This window comes from Lepisosteus oculatus, chromosome 22, assembly GCF_040954835.1.
Source record: "Lepisosteus oculatus isolate fLepOcu1 chromosome 22, fLepOcu1.hap2, whole genome shotgun sequence".
Lineage (NCBI taxonomy): Eukaryota > Metazoa > Chordata > Actinopteri > Semionotiformes > Lepisosteidae > Lepisosteus > Lepisosteus oculatus.
In genome coordinates, this window is record NC_090717.1 from 3,416,537 (window position 1) to 3,429,038 (window position 12,502).

At 43.1% G+C, this 12,502-nt stretch overlaps 1 protein-coding gene across 10 annotated transcripts in view; it reads right to left on the bottom strand.

Moving 5' to 3' along the window:
* Positions 1-12,502, bottom strand: part of fbrsl1 (fibrosin-like 1) — a 300,036-nt gene that overhangs the window by 189,580 nt on the left and 97,954 nt on the right. The gene's annotated exons all lie outside the window — the stretch shown is intronic.

Here is a 12,502-nt window from a genome sequence, read left to right on the forward strand (position 1 = left end):
ATGAGAGAGTGCTGATGGGGCACAAACAACCTGCCTGGTGAAAACATTTGTATTTAAGCTTTGCATGCAGCAAATGTAAGACCCATCATTTTATTTCAGCTGCAAATTAAGCCTTTAATGTCCACCATGTCACGGCAGCAGTGATAACACTTCAGGAGACCAACAGCATAATAGACTACGGAACTCTTGCAGGATTTGAATCTTACCAGCGATGTTCAGAGATTCAAAAACCCCAAAAGAAAGCAAAGTATGCATCTGAATGAGCTCTATTCTGCACATAGCTAAGCAGTGTGCCTTTTATCAGGCACCCTGGCATGCATGATGCACGGAAGTGTCCTCTGAATTTGCTTTCCATTGACAGGTGACAGCAGTGGTAGAGCTCAAGGGTACAATCTATCTTTAAAGCGGCATGTAGATTAGTCCCTCTTGGTGCTACATGACAACACGAAAGACCCTATCAAGACTGTAAATTAAGCAGATTGCTGCTACAATTAACCTTTCACAGTAAATATCAATTATGGACTGCGCTCTCTGCCACAGCCCCTGGCTGAGCTGAATTAAAAGGGTCATAAGCCGATTTGACAGGTCCTGTACGTTGCCACCTGGTCCTGAAGAGCTGGAGATTTTTTCTCCTGCCCTTCTGCCAGCAAGCAGTGAGCCAAATGGACACGGTTTTCCACTATTACTCCAGCCACAGTCAGGGACCTGCTGATTGGACAAACAAATGAGCTTTCTATAACGGTTGGCTCAGGCAAGCAATGAGATGCAGTTGCGCAGCACAAACTGCACTGAAGCCATGGCAGACCAGAATGTTCTGGCAGTCAGGCCATCCACAAAAGGCTTCAAGAAACAGAAGAAGAGCAAGCAGGGAGTTTCATTTCTTCTCTGTTGCACTGGCTGGCTAGTGAGTCCTGTTATGTGTGTCACAGAAAAGTAACTTCGGAAAATTAAAAAGAAGACAGAGGAGGGAGGTGGAAGAAATGTGTAATTTCTTTTTTTAAAAAAAGGTTTCTTCCTCAACGAAGATGAGCATCTGCTTTGAAAAACTAAAAAAAAAAAACAATAGCATGTATTATCCCCAGTGCCACGCTGTTATGTATCTAACCCAGCAATCAGGGAAATTATTGATTAAAAGCTGAGGTCTAATTAACCATCCAGCTCGATAATGTGGTCTGTTAGAAGTGTGTATTTTCTAACCTATTGTTCTCAAAGACGGGCTAAATTGAACTCAACAGTGAGACAGAATTTCATCGCAGTTGACAGAAATTGGCACCTGGCACAACTTAAGTGTGATTAAGATCGAAGATAAATCCAGGCACTGTGTAAATTGGGTTTTGATTAGATCTGCTCCTTGTTTTTTTTCTCCAGCACGGAGGACACAGCTATTGCACTCAATTCAAACAACACAGCGTGTCCTCTAAAGGCCTTTGTACTAGCTGCTGACTGAAACAAAACTCCTAACCTCACCTCTGTTCTCTTCTATATTGGCATGCACTGGCCGGCAGAACAAACTGTTTATTTACAGAATTGGTTTAAGTTCTGCTCGCTCTGGAACTCAGTGGATAAATGCCCTTTTTATTGCAAGGAATTGGAATGCTTGACACAAGTTGAGGTTAACCAGGTTAAGCTTGAGCATTCACAAATCTGGTTCATTTAAAGCCGACGGAAATATAAATACACAAGCAACGTCTGTGTTTTACATGAATAATGCGGAGGAAATTAGGTCCATTAGTCTCTGTATTGAACGTGTCTATGAACGCGTCTATGCTCTCCAGGGGCCCTGCTCTGTGCTCTTTAATTATCTTCAAAGAGCCCTCTAGCTTCTTAATTTCCCCCAAGTTGCACACTGACCTGGGTCCTGCTCATTTGCACTGAACTGCTCGATTTAGCATGAGACCGTAGCCTCTGGAAAACACAGATACATCTGACAGGCTGCTAAGAAATATCAGAATTCATTGCACTGAGCTGACTCCCCTCTCCCGGCGCTGATAAGTCCAAAGCCTCATAGCTAGTAAATGCGGCGGGAGGTGATTTAGTGATCTTCTCATCTCCTTCACCTTGAAAGTAAGCTCTTTCAGGAACGCTCCAGTCTATACAGTCCCCGGTCCCCTTTGCGTTCAACCCAAGAGAGTTCAGACGACTTCAACCTTGGATTAGCAAGGAATATTCACCTCTCCCCCCTACCCCCTGCAATCCGCGGAGCTGCGCTTGGCTTTCCACGGCTGTGCTTTCGAATCATCGCGACGTCAGTCCTCATTACGGTAAAACACACTGCCATTTGTCACATTTGGCTCGTCTCCGAGCCCCGCCGTTTCTGGGGGAGGCAGCGGGAGAGGTAGGGGGCAGGCCAAAAGGATACAAATTCTTCCTCTAATTTGTTCTGAAAAGTGTCCTGTGCAGAGGACCCTCACCCCCATTAACCCAGCCAGACGGACTGCTACTGCCGGGAGGCGCGGCGGCGCAGTGGCGTGCCACCTCCGAGCCGCAGCGCACCGACTCAATCTATCGGCTCATTATCCCCCGCGCAGGCTGGAGCATCGCAAAATGCACTTTAGGGCCACAGGCCAAATTGATTCATCTGCCTTAATTTTCTGCAGGCTTAGAAGCTGCAGCTGTTTCCAGGCCGGGGGGAAAGGAGCTAACACTGTCACTGCCTCTGCTTCTCGGCTCCAGAGAGCAAGCCTGAGTTCAGCCCCCAGAAGCCCTGGCTGAAAAGCAGCCCAAGGACAGCGCGTCGCAAAACTACTTTTGAGGCGCGAAAATGAGCAGCTGAGAGGATTATTCCATCATTCACACTTCCCCTGCCTTTTAACATTTGATTGGATTTCCTATTTATTCTGTGTCCCTCCACGCCCGTGCTGTGTCAAGATGAGACCTTTACATAACACAGTGCAGTGAATGATGTGCTAGTCCAAGCTCGCAATCACAAATATTTCTGTTCATCTGGTCCATCTTGTGCCTTTTGTTTAACGTTGTATAATCCAGGCACTAAGGCTCATTTTAACATAATGATGCTGTATGTAAATATTTTACACATCATACACGCCAAAAAAATCCAGTTACCGTACTTATTAGCTAGTAAACATTGCCTAAATAGTTAGTTATTATGCTTCAGTCTCGTTACAATCAAGGTTAAAATGTCTTGGTGTAGAAAGCAATTTAAAAGCCTGAACAACGTGGTTATTTCAAGAATTTTGAATGCAGAAAAACACGTCAGCTGTGCAAATAAAGAAAATCCCTGAGTTGCATTTAAAATAACTGAAATCAAATTCCAAACCTCCTACACATGTTCACACGCAAGCAACCTCGAGGGAAGAAGTCAAGGGGAGAGGGCAGGATATTACTTTGCAATACTGCAGAACAAGGGACTAGATAAGACACTCTTTTGGTCATCCCCAGGGGAAAGAGATGCTGCTTCAAGTTCCAGCCATCAGACAGCCCTTGAAAACCCTTTGCCCTAGTGTGCCAGTCTTGGGGGCATTTCATCTCCACAACACATTAATCTCCTTTTCTCTGGCTGGTCCCATAGGGCCTTCCTCGAGCAGATGAAACCAAGAGAGACCGATCCTCTCCAGCTCCCTTGGCCTTGTCTTTCAACCACTGCTCCATCTGCTTGTGCCAGGGCACCTGCTCGGAAACACAAACTCTCCCGAAACCACCTGTCTCCAGGGCACGAAATCTCTCACACATCTCCCTTCCCCTGCGACTCTCTCACCTGCCACAGAGTAATTAGCACAGCGAGCAAGGTGCATGTCGTTTACAGCATGCCTGCGATGCCTGTTACTGCGCTCAGCAGACTGCAGGTCTTGTTGAGCATTACAGCTATAAATTATGCACAGGTTAAGGGTGATAGCTGCTTAATTCCAACCCTGCAAAAATCAGGAAAGCTTTTAACTCCAGCCTCTAAAAATGAAATTCAGGAACATAGAATTAGCACAGGCTCAAGTTAGTTCTCTTTTTGGTCCTTTTCTTCAAGGCCACTTGTGCATATGTGCAGTTCACACACATTGTTCAAAGCCACAATATGACCATGTAGGCTATTTTAATATGTGGTGCGCCTGTCACTAGTGACACAGAGGCCATTTGGTTCCCACTGAGCAACTCTATATAAACACTGAAAGTATGAAAATGGCTTGCAAATATTCAGAATTCAAATACAGCAAATTATATCTTCTACTAGTTTCCTGTGGTTTATCTAAGCACCCCATATGTTATGCTTGGCAATTTGCAAGTCAAAGATTCCCTTTTTAAAAACGACCAGGATGCAAAGCTAAAAGACGAGGATTACTGACAGAGGCCCTCCATGAGTGCGAAATGTGCCTTGACGCTGTCCAAACACCGCGACTTTCATTGATACAAGAAGAATTTCCTGGTCCTTCACTTGGTAACAGAATAAAATACATGAAGCTGTGAATCCAGCAGACAAAGCATCCACCGACTACCGCCCAGCCTAATCATGAAAAGGCCATTTACAACATCTTGAAATGACAAATCTTTTTGTGGGAGAAATAACTGCTAATGGGCGAATCCAAGTTCACCTTCCCGGTACGGGCACACAAGCAGCACACTTTTTACCAAAATACTCTCCACTGCAAAAACTATAAGGCTATGGATACTGCTAAAAAGGAGCCTCTATACCTCTGGGTCCAGAACCCAGCAGGTTTTCTGTGTCTCTTTAAATCTGAAGGCTGTGGAAGAGGGATAAATGGGAGCAATTAAAGCTTAATTGGATCAATATAACCCCTCACCCAGGTGAAGAGCTGTCGACAGATCAAGGAGACACAGAAAACCCACTGGAATCTCAGCCCTACGGACTGGGGTTAAGAAACCCGGGTTTATAAGTTTTGGAGTTTTCTTTTGCTCCAAGCATACCTGCTTGTGAGACTATTTGAAGGGACCACCTGGACATACAATCCCTTTTTTCTTTCTTTGCTTATCAGTATTCAGCATCCAAGGGGCCAGATGTGGTAGAGAAAGACACAATTCAAGCCGGCGTCACGCTACAGGACTCGACACGACTTCTAGTCGAAGAGCATGTCAAATTTAATGACTGCAGTTGCCGAATCTCGCTGCCTTTTCTGTCCTAGAGGGTGTCAAACTATACGCCAAGGAACCGCAGGGGGTGAGCAATTACACGATTCCCTCACGACTTTTCATCACGGTTCCAAATCTCGTCTTGCGCCGCGAAAGTACCGCGAGGCCGCCAATCAACATGGAGCACACCGGAATAAGAAGAGGAGCACCGCACGAAAGTAAACAAGCAACATGGAGAACAAGCACCTAAACATCTTGAAAAATGTAACACGGGCATCGTTATCCCACAAATAAACATCTTCAAAACTATAATTCTTCTTTATAAATATAGAACCAATTAAGAAAATAAAACACATTTAAAGCCTTTAAAACAAATAGCGTAAACAAATTAGTATTGCACTATAACGTGTAATATAATGGGCACATTATCTCACAAGTACACATCTGGCTCACTGCCCACCCCTACGACTTGCGACTCACTACGAGAAAATCAAACCAGTTTCGTAGATTTGAGAGTAGTAGGGGCTATTAAGAGCGTTATGAGTCACTGGGGGCGTCACACTACCCAACTGACGGTAACAGGCGCGCGCTGCGACTCTCTACAACTCGCTGTGATTTTATGATGATTATGTAAATGGAGGCGATGACTGAAAATCCTAGAAAAAGTCAAGTAGCGCGAAAAAGCCTCCCCCAGCAATGAAAACATAACCATAGAGTGCACAGGGGAAAAACCGTTATAATCACAAATTAATGGCTTGCAAACCAATTAAAAAGACTTAAAAGTATTATTCTTATTATCACATTCACTGAATGGTTCATCAAAGTGTAACATTCTCTCTGCGAAAGATGACACCTGATATTGAAGCCAGTGTCTCGTTCACAACCTGGGAACTGATCTTTTTTTAATTAAATTATAAAGTGTTTACAAACTAGGCTTAAACTACTAAGAGCTGCAACTGGATGTGTGAAAGAAATAAATGGCAATTCAAAGAAAAAAAAAAGTTTATTTTTAATTTGTCACACTGTCAAAAAAACACAAAATACCCGTTTTGCTTTAACTGCAAGGCACGGAAGTGAGGCGACAGTTAACAAAAAATGTATTTCCGCACAAGAGCCCAAAAAGACAAACACCCTGAGTCCAATCTACCCTAAAAGTAACAGGTATCCTTGGTGCAGGGTCTGTTAATCTGTGTGTAGCTGTACTGCTGCTTCCTATTAAGCAAGCCTTTTGGTTCCAGCCCAAAAAGGAGCAATATGCCCTCCTGCTTTAACGCACACTGCAGATAATGTGGGCTCACTTCAGAGCAAGGAAGTGGATCCTATCTAGGCAGAGGCAGGCCGTCAGTTTAAAGACAGTGAGGAGGTTTCGATTTTAATAGAAGACAGATGCTGAATGTGAAATGAATCAGCCTGGCCGAAGACAACTCTTCTGATGTTTGAATATTCTTCCTGCCCTTGTGCATTTTTGGATGCTATCCCAGCCCCACACCAAGGCCAACTCTAAAGGGGTGTCTGTAGGAGGTCTGGGCAGGTGGCTTATAGTGGGTCCCTAGATGCCTGCTCCTTGCTGGTGTTCTGATAGCTGCTTGCTTTTGTTAAGGACAGGTTAAGTGCAGCTAAGGCACAAAAAGGAATCTCGGTCACAAGGAAAGAGCCAGATGGAAGCAGAACTGCTACGTTTGAATTATTACCCAAATGCCCATCTAACATCAGCAGAAATTAAAGAGCCAAGCAGACAAGTTATTGTCCCCTTCAATCCCATATTCCGTCAAGATTTTACTGGACGTTCACGTGCTCCCATGCTAGATTGCATTAAAACCCGATGCAGAAGGTCTGAAATGTTAGGCTTTTTGGATATTTCATTAATTTGTTTCCCTTTGTCGATTTTGAAAACAGGAGCTTTGGATATCTGCACCAAAAATCCCAAACCATGTTCAAATCATGGGGTATCATCTGAAACTCAAGAAACGTGGGTCTGACAAGTTTAAGACATACAGCTTTACTTGACCAAACAGCAGAAACAGAAAAGCAAATCAAGCTTGAGAGGTCATGAGCATGCCAAATGACTGTGCACATTTCAAAGGCTGCTTATGTTTAAAAGAAAATGTACTTCTTCTCAAGAAGTAACCTGAATCAAAGCCATCAAACAGCACGATGATGATGGATGGGGTGGAGAAGTGGGAATGTCTCCTCTTTGGATCCAGAAAACCTCTCTGGTCACAGAATTTCAAAATTTGCATCCCCGGGGCAAGCAGCTCTATTTTCATCAGACCCAACAGTGGGATGAAATAAAAAAAAATGTTAAAGAGCAAAAGCCAGAGGGTGTGCAAGACATGTAGATGGCTTACTGTATATTTTGAATAATTGTTACCTTTTGAGAGAACTTGGCAAGGAAAGAAAGAGGTGGGATGATTAATACAGTGGAGCTGGGGGTAGTATAATTACTTAATTATGAAAGAATTCCTCTTAATTACTTAAAAAATGAGAAACACAATGTAAGAAACAATCCAGCTAGATTGTGGAAGATTAACACGTTTGGTTGGAGGCTGGAAGGGAACAAACCGAAGCTTTTTCGTTCGAGATCCTTGCTGAAAACCGCAGCTGTGCAGAGCTCTTCTGTATCTAGAGTAGCAGGAGCACATGTTTGTTTGGACTGTAATAAATCTAATTGCAAAAATCTAAGTTCACGACAGGATATCAAACTTTTACGGTCTATTGGTGGTGTAAATAAACTGTGGATATTTTAAAGTGTCCTAGACACCCGGACAGCAACAAATACAGAAATATGTCATGGCTCCTCTGCCTTTTCATTTAGAAGCAAAAGAACTATACATGTGACACACGCAACTTCATACTTGCTTCTTAACAGGAGAGTCACTTTCTCATTAACTGTGTATAAATGCAATCCCATAGCAATTCTTGCCATTGTTGCCACTGTGGCCGTGCTGATGGAATAACAGTCTTCTGTATGCCTGACCATTTAATTAAATAGCCTCTGAATTAAATGCATGCTGCTACATTCAGAACTATATTACAGTATATACTATCATATACTACTTTCTATAGTATTTTAAAGGTCTGAAGAAATTTCATAGAACCACTGTTATATAGAAATGTAATATTTTAAATACTGTTTCAGTCTGACGCAATGGCACATGGTTTTGAATATATCATCTTTAGATATAAAGTGCTTTTAAAAAGCATGTATAAGTCTGGCAGAAAATAAAAAATATTTTTTTCCAGAAAGTTCTGGATTCCGCCCCAGCTTTTACAAACGTCATCAGCTAAACAATGTGCATCTAACTGGGCGTAACTGGCTTTATTTAGAAATCCTGACGGGCTGATAAGATGAAAGAGATCCTGAAATGTACAGCTGCAAGACATTAGGAAACTCACCCAGAGGTATGCACCTGGTCTGCATTTAGCTGAGCTATGCTCCTTGAAAAAGTGGGCAGAGAAGTCAATCCCTCAGCTGGTGGGGGTTCTCCAGGTGAAATAACCTAAATGACTATCACAGCTCTAAAAAAGGAATGATATATGTTGACATACTGCTTGATATAATTCACTGCTCGTGCTTCACCTTTCATGGTGTATTAGAGAAGGCTGCTCAATGTCAAAGAGAGAGAAAAAGCCTGTTTTCAGAGCTGCATCATGACCCACTTGACTGACAGCTGTCACTGTATTACAACAGCTGTACAGGCGGCATGTCATGACAGGGCTTTCATGTTTTCCCAGTTAAGACCTACAGTACCCTCGATCTTGAAGGTTTGACTAAAGGATATGAGTGAAACGACGACAACAACAACAACAACAAAAAAGGACACATTTCTGGAGCGGAGAATTGCAGAAGGACCTGCATCTCATCCAAAAGACTGCCAACAGGCCATGGCATTGGGAAAAATAATAAGCTGTGACACATTTGTCATACTGCTCAAGGCATAAACACGTACATGTCCACGACACATGCTGAGAACGGACCTTGGGATGATCAGGAATTGAAAAGAGCAGACGTCCTGCCACAACACGCGCATCACAAGGCGACTTGATGTCCCGCGAATCGAATGCAGATGAACCCTCTGCCTATTCCCCTCTGCGCCATGACAAACCATGCCCAACAGCTACGATAAGCCAGGACATTTTACATCTAGTTCATAAACTAAGGGATTATTTGTTTACTGCAAGTGGAAGGAAAAGGCAAAGTCATCAACATGCCAACACGTTTCTCCGTTTGACAAAGATTCTACAGCGGAGCATCTTCGAGTTTGTGCTGAAAAATACTTATCAGAAAAATAGTTTAAATGCATAACGCACAACGTGGAAATGTGTTTTGGGGCTTAGAAATATGTACCTGCCGTGTTTCGTGAAAGGGGAAATATAAATGACTGTGGCCAAATGATCTGTGGCTGCAGTCACACAGTATCTTCGCTCATCATGCGCCTTTTCAAAAGGCAGAAGGAAGGATCTGCTGGGAACAGATACAACTCACAGCTGAAGGCTCCCAGCCCACCCCGGGGAAGAAAAGAAAAAACCCTTTTGTATTTGTCAGGGAAAAGAAAAACCTGAGTCGGAGCATCTGCTTTTGCAGACTTCTGCAGGCAGACGACCAGCTTGAAGTCTCCCATCATCCTCTGTCGGCTGGCGTCTCCAATGCGCTTGAGGCGCGTCTTGAACATTTCTGGCTGGACGAGTGTTTGCCGTTTTCCCACTGAGATTTCTTTCCAAATTAAGTCAAGACCAAAAAACTCAATGCAAACAAATGAGCCATGACAAACAACATCCTTGATTTAAAAAACCTGGTCTGGGTACGAAGCTCAACTGTGATCTTCACCCAGCAATGGATAAACCTATTGTGGTAAAAGGGATAACAGAGAGGTAATAAGCTTATGTGGGATTTAACTTTGCATCTTAATGGGCTGTGCTCCAAAGCCTCCTGCCCTCTCTATCCATGGCCCTGTAATTAACACAACAGTCCAGTTAATCAGCCACTCCAGCACGTTGAGGTGCTTCTATGAAATGCATAATGAAGAGCCGCTCCTATACCATGAGACAGGCATTACAGCAGGAATTCATCTCGCATTGAACAGTCTCACTACCCTTCACAGTTGTAGGGAGGTTATGATGTTTAATTAATCGCAAATTGAAGTGAGAAGAGTCTTTCCGCAGGGAAAAGAAAATCAGATGATCTGATACAAAAGCTTGCCTTCCTTATATTTTATACATCTTAAACTGTCCTGTAATTCCTCTCATGAAGGGAACAATAAAATGTCACTTGGTATAAATCTTGGGGGAAAAAAGGAGACAACAGGCCTCCCCAAATGCTAAAATCAGTTTTTGTCCTGGTTGCTTTAATTTCCTTAATTTAATTTATCAGATAAGATGAGAAAAGAGCACTTTATTAGCCATATACAATTTCTTGTATTACAAATTTGTCTTTTCCCATACCCCAACTTACTCTGCATGAGACACACAGACTGGGAGAAAAGCTTGGGGGTCAGAGTGCAGAGTCAGCCATTTATACAGCGCCCCTGGAGCAGCTGGGGTTCAGGGCCTTGCTCAGGGGCCCAACGGAGTAGGATCCCTCTGCCGGCCGCGGGATATGAACCGGCAACCTTCCAGCCACAGGCGCAGATCCTTAGCCACAGAGGCACCACCCTTTTATATTGTTATTCATGCTTCTGGGAGACTTATGAAAATCTAGGACACCCCCTTTTCTTTACGATGAAAGAGAAGATGTGAAATACAGTACATGGGGGCATAACCTGCAGTCTCCCTTGGCAAACATCTTTGAGAGATGTAAAACAAATATCACATTACTGTTAATAGCAGCTTGCAAACCAACAGCCGGCTCTTAGCATTTTCATTGCATACAAACTTACAACAAATATGCCAGTTCACGCATGGTCTGGTCCTTGCAGGGTCTTGAGAAAAGGGTGCAGATCCCCTCTCTGTGCCCCTGTAGACTGTGAGAGGGGCTGCCATGCTTATGAGGAGCACTGCGGTCTGGCACACCACTAGGTGGCAGCCACACGCTGCAGCTCAGACAAAAGCTGGCACCACACTGTGTCAACTTCACTGATTTGCATGGAGTAGATTCTGCAGAACAAGCCTCAGAACCTTCACCGGGATATTCGGCCCGGCCGAATTATGCCCAGGAGCTCAAGATCTGGGCATTTTCACCTGGAGCACCGTTGGCATAGCTAGGCTTTGATCTGGACTTTGTATTGCTTAGCAAACTTTGCACAGCCTTAAGCGGATATGTGATATTCTAAGAGCAAACGTTTTATTGGAAAGTGTCTCCAACAGCTGCTGTGGGGCTCACTGTCTTTTCATTTCCCTACTTGTGTGCGTTGCCCTTATTTATCACATATTTTTTATCACAGGAAAAAAAAAAGGAACAGAGGCTTTTAAAAAGAGGCCTAGGGTAAAGAATATTTCAGTCCAAGAAGACAGTACTGCCTGTACATAATGTACATAACAGATGAAACACATCACAGACATATGCATGGGGTTAAAAAACAATTTCATACACCTAACATTCCAATATTATTGTATACAATACTGAGTTTAGTTTAGGCACACATGAGTTGGTTATATAGTAGTCATGCTCCAAAAATGGATACGTAAGTTCAGATGGTGAAGAAACACAGAATCTATTCTGAAGTGCAGTGAAAAGTACCATATTCCAATAAAAAGCAGTATTTCAAGGAACACTTTGAAATGTAAGGAAAAGCCACTCGTTATTGAAAGAATAAAGGTATTCATTACTGAATGAATAGCAGCTGGAAGGTGGGAAGGCCAACAGAGTCTGCCTACCCCTCCTCTTGTTTTCCCCCACGCTCTGTTGCGGATCTCATATATGCGAGCCGAGAAGATGTGAAAAAGACACAACTGAGTATTCCAAAAAGGTGGGTTAACAAAAATAAGTGTCCGGCAGTCCATAAATTCTAACATGGGCATCAGGACCAGAGGGTGCAAAAAAAGTCCCACCCTCCATTAACTTTATTAACATGAGCTTCATTGGCCTGTACTAATCACACCTCTTGGAAGTCAGTTAGCTGCCATCATTTTTGTACCTTTTGATTTCATACTGCCATGGAATTATGCCACAAAAATGTTACCCTTCAGTGTAAAACTGTGTGAAATTGAAAGTTGAGTGAAATTTCATGTTCTTTCTGGCGGGTTAGCAACCACTGTATTATACTTGAACTTCTTGGTGAAAGACTCTGCAATCAAAACTGGGATGTTTCATGGAATTTTTTATAATGATCATTAGAGCCCTTGAAGTCAATACTCTTTAACCCTAGATCATCAGATTCTAGTTTTCAGAGCGTTTGTGAAACTACCTGATGACAAAATATCAGAGCATCTACAGCATTTCTTTTCAACACACTTATGGGACATGAATAAATGGGAACAATGTCTTGAGTGAGATGTCATTATCTGTATTGTAATGCCATTGATATATTCA